At 38.8% G+C, this 9,038-nt stretch overlaps 1 pseudogene across 1 annotated transcript; it reads left to right on the forward strand.

The window, feature by feature from the left end:
- The first annotated feature begins 3,952 nt into the window (after nt 1-3,952).
- Nucleotides 3,953-7,905, forward strand: LOC310721325 (alpha-2C adrenergic receptor pseudogene; annotated as a pseudogene). Its single transcript has one exon. The product of its transcript is annotated as an alpha-2C adrenergic receptor pseudogene (transcript).
- The last annotated feature ends 1,133 nt before the right edge of the window (nt 7,906-9,038 follow it).

Here is a 9,038-nt window from a genome sequence, read left to right on the forward strand (position 1 = left end):
AATTAAAGTAAAACACATACGAATTGAATTTACAACACTAAAGCGCCCAAATATGACCGTGCCATAATTATAACTTATACAATGATATATGCTGTTTCCTTATGAACTTTATAAGCAGCTGTATGGTTCTATTTTAGCTTATAATAACGATTTTCTTTTATTCACTGACAAAGTAGTGTGCTGATAATGCATTTCAAGGGAGTAAAAAGGCTGATCATCTCTAAAAGCTTTCCTAGTTTTCTCTTTGGCGGCTTTCAAAAACATTGTTACAGATCATTACTGTCACTACAGTGCTGTGTAATCATGATAATAATAATAGTCTCCTATTAGGGTGATACTAAAGGCTGAGTACTAAATTGCAAGAAATAAGCCCTGTTCCTGAGATTTAATTGTGTGCGTGCCTGTGTGTGTGTTCCACTTGTACTGTCAAGGGCTTGGTGTGATTATGAAACAGTTGATCCCTTTGTTCATTATGACTGCTAAACAAATTCATAGTCAATTAATTTAGTGAATTGCATTAGGATTGTCCACCATTCAGACATGATTTGGGAAAATCATCGTGGGAAAAAATGCCGCCAACTTACATAACAAATTGCAGTTATTTGTTCATTTCTGTAATTTGATTGGTTGTAGGCAAGTGCATATGCCTGTGCAAGTTTCAGTTAAGAAGGCATGGTCTTTCCTGTGGGAGGCGTGGTCTGTTCTTTTGAGTCTCAGTGAAAAGTGCTGACTCAGTCCCTGTTAAACCCATTTGAAGGGTTGAGGCCTATGTCCCTGTTTCAGTTTAGAGCATTTAGCCCTGTCCCTGGCGGTCTCATTTGAGGGGAATGGTGTGGGGTCTGTCTCAGATGGGGGGAGTGGTGTATGTCCCTGTCTGTCTCAATTGAGGAGGTGTGGCCTCTGACCCTGACAGTTTCAGTTGAGGGTATGTGGTGTATGTCCCATTCTGTCTAATTGGATGGGGTGTGGACTTTGTCTTTGTCAGACACAGTTAAAGAGCTGTGACTTCTGTCCCTGGCAGTCTCAGTTGAGGGGGTGTGACTTCTGTCCCTGGCAGTTTTAGTTGTTGGGGTGTGGCTTCTGTCCCTGGCAGTCTCAGTTGAGGGGGTGTGGCTTCTGTCCCTGACAGTCTCAAGGATGTGGCCTGTTTCCCTGTCAGCATCAGTTTAGAGGGCAATGCCTCTCGAAACAGAATTGTCTATCATTATTGTCTCACAAGGACTAAAGGCATCATGTTTCTTAATTCTCCACTAGCTGTTATGTTTTTTATCCTGGCCTGCCTGTTTTGATTTGCCTCTGACACCTTGCCTGCCTGTGTCCTGAAGGCATAACAAAAATTATGTATCACTGTAGTTTCCAAGAACTCTGCAAATACAGTTTACAGAGGCTGCATTTTGTGGAAACTTCTGTAACAACATTACATTGCAATAACTCAATACGTGTCCCACAGGCACTGCTGCCAGCTTGTTCGCTTTCATGTTTAAAAAAAAAAAAATTATTATTTTTTGTTTCCCTGGTTTTTGTTTTCCTAATTACCTTTTTCCATTTTTACATCGATGCCTGAAAGATGCTGTGATGTCTGCCAGATATCAGACAGCATATGAACATTTCAAGGTCTGGGTCTTCAGTGCAATGCAGCAGAGGACTATAGGGTGTTATTTAGTCCCAAAAGGTCAGTGCTCTCAGCTTGTCATGTCTATTTTGCAAGGTTTTAAATTTGTGCCCTGACACACAAACACACACACACACACACACACACACACACACACACACACACACACACACACACATATTCAACTGGTAGTGTTTCCACTATTTCACTTCAGTGAATATGCTACACATATACTGTATATATATATAAATATAAATATATATATATATATATATATATATATATATATATATATATATATATATATATATATATATATATATATATATATATATATATATATATATACACAAGTTGAAATTTGTATGTGCCTGAAATTTTGTATGTACATGTATGACTCATCAAAAAACGTGTGCACTTATCCACTTCACAGAAATAAGTAATGAATAATAAATAATAATAATAACATTTGATTACAGTAAACCTTAAATCAAAGCTCTAATTAAAATTATCCACTTATCCAAAGCCCCCTATACATACAAGGGGGTCTATTCTTAATTTATATTTAAAGTTCATAGATATATTAGAATATTTTCATAACAATGTGGAACATCCAGCTCAGAAAACCTTCTTCTCGTTTAAACTCTTACTGTCATTTCTAGAGCTTGGTAATTGTGGTTATCTGAACAGCAGGGTTGCCAGGTTCAATCCACAATATGCAATTGTATTAAATGATCTGTATTCCCCACCCGAGTAACAAGGGTATTAACACACACCTGATTATAGTTGCCAACAATTTCCTCCATATTAACTGTTTAATCTTTCTATAATTTATCAATATGAAAGATGGAGAATGAAAAAAAAGTTTTAAACCAGTTTCCTATGTAAAAGGAATTTTTTTTATTTTTTAAGTTCTACTTTTTTCTCATCAAAATGTTTTTGGGATGATAGGTGGCAGGCCATGATTTACTCTGTACCTGTTTAAACTGTGAATGGCTGTTGTTTTTACTTTTAGGATTTTATTATTTTGTTTCTCTAAATACAATAGGATTAAACTGATGGCACAGAGCAAATAGGTTGGTAAAGAGATTTTCATTGCACGATGAAGCGTGTGGCTAATGAATGTAGACGTAAATGTCAAGTCAAGTTTATTTCTATAGCGCTTTTCACAACAGACATTATCTCAAAGCAGCTTTCCAGAATTTAACAGTTAAGGTGAACGATGTGTATTTATCCCTGATGAGCAGCCATGGTGACTGTGTCAAGGAAAAACTCCCTTAGATGTTATGATGAAGAAACCTTGAGAGGAACCAGACTCAAAAATAAACCCATCCTCATTTGAGTGATATCAAGAGTGTGATTATAGTCTTTAAAACAACACAGAACACTGGAGAGTGAGAACTAACATGAGCACTGGAATGTAAGATTATAAATCATGTCCTTTCTACAGTCTTATACAGTCATTTATAGTTATGGAACCAGGAGCCACTGACAAACTCATAAAATAGCTCAACATTTGCGATCATCACAGATCCAACACCAGCTTCTTCATGCCAGAGCCTTTAAACACTCAAAGAGGTCCAGTGTCCAAACTGTGCATGAAGTGGAATCCAAATGGTGCTGGTACATCTTTAGATGGAACGTATATTTTTCTTCACACCATTGAACTGGAAGTTAGTTTTAGTTAAGTTAAGTTGTTAAGTTTAGTTAAGCATTTATGCCGTTTGTTTTTACTCAGAGCAACTGAGCAGTTGCAGGTTAAGGGCCACGCTCAAAGGCCAGGCTTTTTTCAGGTTGATGATGGTGGGATTTGAACTCAACCCTACTGATTAAAAAGCAAACACTTTAACCAGCTGCCACTTCCCCATGTGCAATGATAACATAATGTATTTAGAGCTTTATTTACACTAGAATTTTACCTCTGTTATAATTTCGGTTTGAAAAGGAAGTATACAAGTATACAAATATCTCAATATACTTTACTTAACATGTAAATCCTTTGCAACATACATCCTTCACCATCATTGCCATTTTATTACACACAAAGTCATCTTTTTTGGCTCCCAATTTGAAACCATTAAAACCTTTTAACAGCTTCCAGATACAGCCATGAGAATGATTTCAGTAAGTTCGTCTTAAAGGCTAAAAAAAAAAAGAAGAAGAAGGCGTATTGATAAAAAAAGATGTTTAATTCTCCTTCCAATAAAGACACCATGTTAAGTAGCTGAACCTGTGAAAATCTTAAATCTGGAAATGTGATCCATATAACACTTAAATATCAGCCTTTTAGTGGTGCAATCTGGCAACCTTGGATTTGGCAACCCTGGATTTTGCGCTCAGAAGCGCTTTGGAGATGGAACAGAGAGCTGGGAAGATTTCTCTAAGAAGGCTCCATTAGAAGAAGACTTCAGGGTTTTTTTTATGCATTTCTAAATTTTATTTATTTTAATATGGGATTTTAAACATTTGTAACTTTTTTTTCTGGGTTTGCGTTATTTTTAATTATGCCTGATCCATTGCGCACGGAGATGAAGCTCTGCGGATTGATGCACTTAATGATGTGGACGTAAAGAGAATAATAGAAGTAATAATAATTCGGAAAAATCACAATAAAATAAATAATAATCATTTTGCGCGCACGCGGCATGGACGCACCGGGTGGCATGGACGCGCCCGCGGTCTCCTACCCGCCCTCGTCGGCAAACGCGTCGTGGGAATCGGGCAGACGCTACTCGAGGACGGCAGCGGTGGGACTTGCGGCTCTGGTCGCCTTCCTCATCGTGTTCACGGTGGTGGGAAACGCGTTGGTGATGCTCGCTGTACTGACGAGCCGTGCGCTTCGGGCGCCGCAAAATCTGTTCCTGGTGTCTCTGGCCGCGGCGGACATCCTGGTGGCGGCGCTCGTCATGCCTTTTTCGCTGGCAAACGAGCTGATGGGGTACTGGCACTTTGGGCGTGCGTGGTGCGGTGCGTACCTGGCGCTCGACGTACTCTTCTGCACCGCCTCTATCGGGCACCTGTGTGCCATCAGCCTGGACCGCTATTGGTCAGTCACGAGTGCCGTCCAGTACAACCTCAAGCGCACACCTCGCCGCATCAAGGCTGCCATACTGGTCGTGTGGCTCATCTCTGCCCTCATATCCTCGCCGCCCCTGCTCTCCGTTATGGATGACGGATTGGCGGAGGGCGCAGGGCAGCTCCCGCAGTGCGAGCTCAACGACGACACGTGGTACATTTTAGCCTCCAGTTCTGCGTCATTCTTTGTTCCATGCATCATCATGATCCTTGTCTACGTGCGCATTTACAGGGTGGCCAAGACAAGAACGAGGACTGCGTCGGAGAAAAAGCCGAGTTTGGACACCGAGAACGGGGTCAGCATCGCCACATCAGTGGTGAGGATGAATGGAGAGAGAGAGAACGGGCACTGCCCAGGGACACCAGGTCTAAATGCTGAGCCACGGCCTTCGATTCAGGCCGAGCCAGAAGCCACCTCGACTTTAGAGGCCAAAAGCTGGAAGGAAAAAGATACAACGCCAAGCAGAAGCCAGTGTGAGAGTTCAAAACGTGGGTCTTCACTGGCATCACTGGCATCAGAAACCAGCAGGCGGGCATCCCGGGCCAGCAGCAAGACGCGGGATTTGTTCTCGTCTCGGAGGATGTCGAGCGGACGAAGGAAGAACAGCAGTGGAGGCAGCAGCATAAGGAGGAGGAGGGCGTCCCAGGTGCGTGAAAAGCGCTTCACCTTTGTGCTGGCGGTGGTTATGGGTGTCTTTGTGCTCTGCTGGTTCCCTTTCTTCTTTAGCTACAGCTTGTACGGTGTGTGCCGCCAGGCGTGCCACATTCCCGACCTCCTTTTCAAGTTCTTCTTCTGGATCGGTTACTGCAACAGCTCGCTCAACCCTGTCATCTACACCATCTTCAACCAGGACTTCAGAAGGGCTTTTCACAAGATCCTCTGCTCACCCTGGAAGAGATCCTTTTAGAGCTCGGATGTAGAGCATAGAACAGGCTCTATAGAAATGGTTTTAGATAAATGAAACAAGAAACATTCACAGACGTTTTCTGGAGTCTTGGACGTCCTGTAATTCTTTTGCGTTCCCTGATAGTTGACATATTAAAATAGAAAGGGAAAGCTGGATTATATGAGTGAGATGCAAGTCCCGAGTTTCTCTCCTGTTAGGAAATTAACCATTATGATGTTTAATAAGATTTGATTCTCTCTACTCTGGAAGTCGGAGAGAGAATTAGAGGTGAGTTGTGGGCTTCTGGCAAAGACAAACCAAAGCAGGAGCAAACATGAGAGTGTGTGTGCATTGCTAGGTGTAAATTTACAGATGTATTTATTTTTTATGCAAGTGCTGAAGATGCTGTATTAAAATAAATATTGTATAAACCTTTGTGTGACTCTGTATTGTAAAGGAACCATATTACTTAAAAAGCACAGCACGTCTTAGAATGCAGCCTCTATCAATCTATGCGTGTGTGATGTTTGACATTCGCTTAGTCATGGGTCATGTGTTACTCATTACCTCACATTTGAAGCAAAGTTTGCAAAGTAAAATGTCACTTTTTGGACTTTCCTGCTCAAAGATAATTATGGTGAAACATCTTTATACAGTACCAATCATCACATTTTTGATTCTCCTACACAAAAAAATTAGTCAGGATATAAACAACTGTCATCCAATCAAGTTAAGGCTAGAGGGAGTGAGGATTATCAGATGATCAATTATTTCTTAAATGGTATTAAAATCTGTAAGCAGATATAAACTATTGGTCGAAAGCACAAATACCCATGTCTAAAGAAGTCAAGAGTCAAGTCAAAAAGCTTTTATTGTCATTTTAACCATATATAGCTGACGCAGTACACAGTGAAATGAGACAACTTTTCTCCTGAACCCTGGTGCCACATACAATTTAAAAACACAGAGCTAAGGACTAGTAAGTGTCCTCCTATTGTGCAAAGACAATACAGGACAGTGTAAGACAACACAAGACAGTGTAAGACTAATACACAAAACACAAAATAGCGCCGCCAGTAAACCTGCACACTGCGGTGTGTAAAAGAGTAAAGTGCACATTGTAATTACCAAAAATGTAAACAAAATGATGTGCAAAAGAGCAATAGCAGCAATCCAAAAGAAGATGTGCAAAAAACGGCATGTAAACAGTTTGTAATAATGAGGGGTGCTGAAGACATGGATGTGTCAAGTGAGTACGATTGTTGTAGGACATGACAGCATGCTGATATGGACATAAAAAATTTTTATATAGCATAATGTTATGCTATGATACAGATCATGTTCACTGTAAAAAATAATGGAATTACTAATCAGCAGAATCTGGGCTTTCTTAACGTTGAAATGAACTACTGAGAGATAAAAGCAATTCTATTAACAAAACGATTTAAATAAATGTTGTACATAACAAAACAAACACTATATAGACAATAGAATTTGGACACCAGACTTTTCCAGCCGTATAAGATTCTTCCCCAAACTGTTACCACAAAGTTGAGGCATGCAAACAGTGTTTTTGGATGTGGTATCATTAAATATTCCCCTCACTTGATCTAGGAGACCCAAACTTATTTTAGCATGACAACTCACCTGTTCACAAAGCCATCTTTATAAAGATACTGTGTGGTTTATAAGGATTAGAGAGGCAGACCTTAAGTGCCCTGCTATAGAGCTCTGATCAAAACTCTATTGAACATATTTGAGATGAATGGGAACGCTCACTGCACCACAGGCCTCCACACGCTACATTAGTACCGGACTTTACTAAACCCTTTGTGGCTGAATGAGCACAAATCTCAACAAGAACACTACAAAATCTAATCTTCCCAGAAGAATGGAGGGAACTAAATGTGGAATGGGATGTTTAAAAATCCCCAAAATATTCTTATTTGCTAATCTAATGTTTTGGGTTCATTTGTTACATTAATTATTATGTCAGTGGATGTTTTAGTATTGAGTTGCATTCATCTAGTTTGTGTTTGCACATCGACTAGTAATACCTTAATAACTAATAAAAAACTAGTTTTGATGTTGATTTTGATCTTAACAGATTCCACAGAAAAAGGCTACATGGCAACAGGTTGTGCACATTTGACCACCATAATCATGTTCTAGGTAAATGTTCCATTCCTTGTTTACAGAAGAAGGTTTATAGTAAATGTACTGTACTGTAGCTAAAAAAGAATGGAAATGTAATTGGGTTCTGAGCAGTACTGACAGTATGAACAGGAACTGAAAAACTGCATTGCTATGTTCTATTAGCACAAAATAAAATAGAAACTGAGGAAAAGAATTAGAGCTGTTTACACAAATCGCTCACAGAAGGAAATAAATAATTAAGCATTGCTATCTATAGTTATTATAGCAGTTTGATTAAACAGATATTTTAAAACTGTAAATAGTAGAAAAGAGTTTGCATTACTTTTAGTTTCTGGATAGAGTACAGTATTAATGAATTGTCTTTATCTAAATAATTGGCATAAGAATTGTCTAACTACTAGTAATACACTAGATTGTCCACTTACCATAATGATAAAATAAAAACACCAGAACAGGGAAAACGTGTGAACCTTTTTCTATAACCATGGCATGGTTGTTGGTGCCAGATGAGCTCGTTTAAGTATTTCAGAAGTTGTTGATCTCTTAGGAGTTACACAAAAAGTTTACACAAAATAAAAAAAAATAAAAAACATCCTGTTTATTGAAGCATTGAAGCTGGTTAACAACAGTAGAAGAACTCAAAGGATTTCAATTTGTCAGTCAAGAATCAAAGTTGGAGACAATCTCGGGCACAAGCAGTTGAAGTATGGACAAAGGTGATTCTTTTCTAATCTGCAACTTATAACATTTGATTAACCTCTAGCCTTAAATACATGTTCTTGTCTTGCATTAATGGCACCACATCTGTTTTTCTCCTTGAGGTTTAATGCTTTTCTACTCACCACAATTGTAAAACGTGATTATATGATTGATCACTTTATCCAGCCGCTTAAGCCCTGTAGTGACATGAATATGGTTATTGCACATGTAAATGAAAACAGAATTAAATTATATTTCCATAAACCCATATTTTATTCACAATTAAACATAGAAAACATATCAAAAGTTTAAACTGGGAAATGTACCAATTTAAGGGGAAAAAACAAGCTTTTTAAATTTGGTGTCTGCCACAAGTCTCAAAAAAGAATGGGGCAACAAAAATCTGGAAAAAATTGTTATGGAAATTAAAAAGTTGGAGAAATATTTTGCAAATAATTAGGTTAACTAAGTCAGTAAGATGATAAGGCATGTGTATCTTAGAGAGGCAGAGTCTCTCAGAAGTAAAGAGGGTCATTTTTAACATGAAATTGCAAAACAGTTGAATATCTCATCATTTACACTACATTATATCATCACAAGGTTTATAG

The sequence above is a fragment of the Silurus aristotelis genome, assembly GCF_946808225.1.
Source record: "Silurus aristotelis genome assembly, chromosome: 27".
NCBI lineage: Eukaryota > Metazoa > Chordata > Actinopteri > Siluriformes > Siluridae > Silurus > Silurus aristotelis.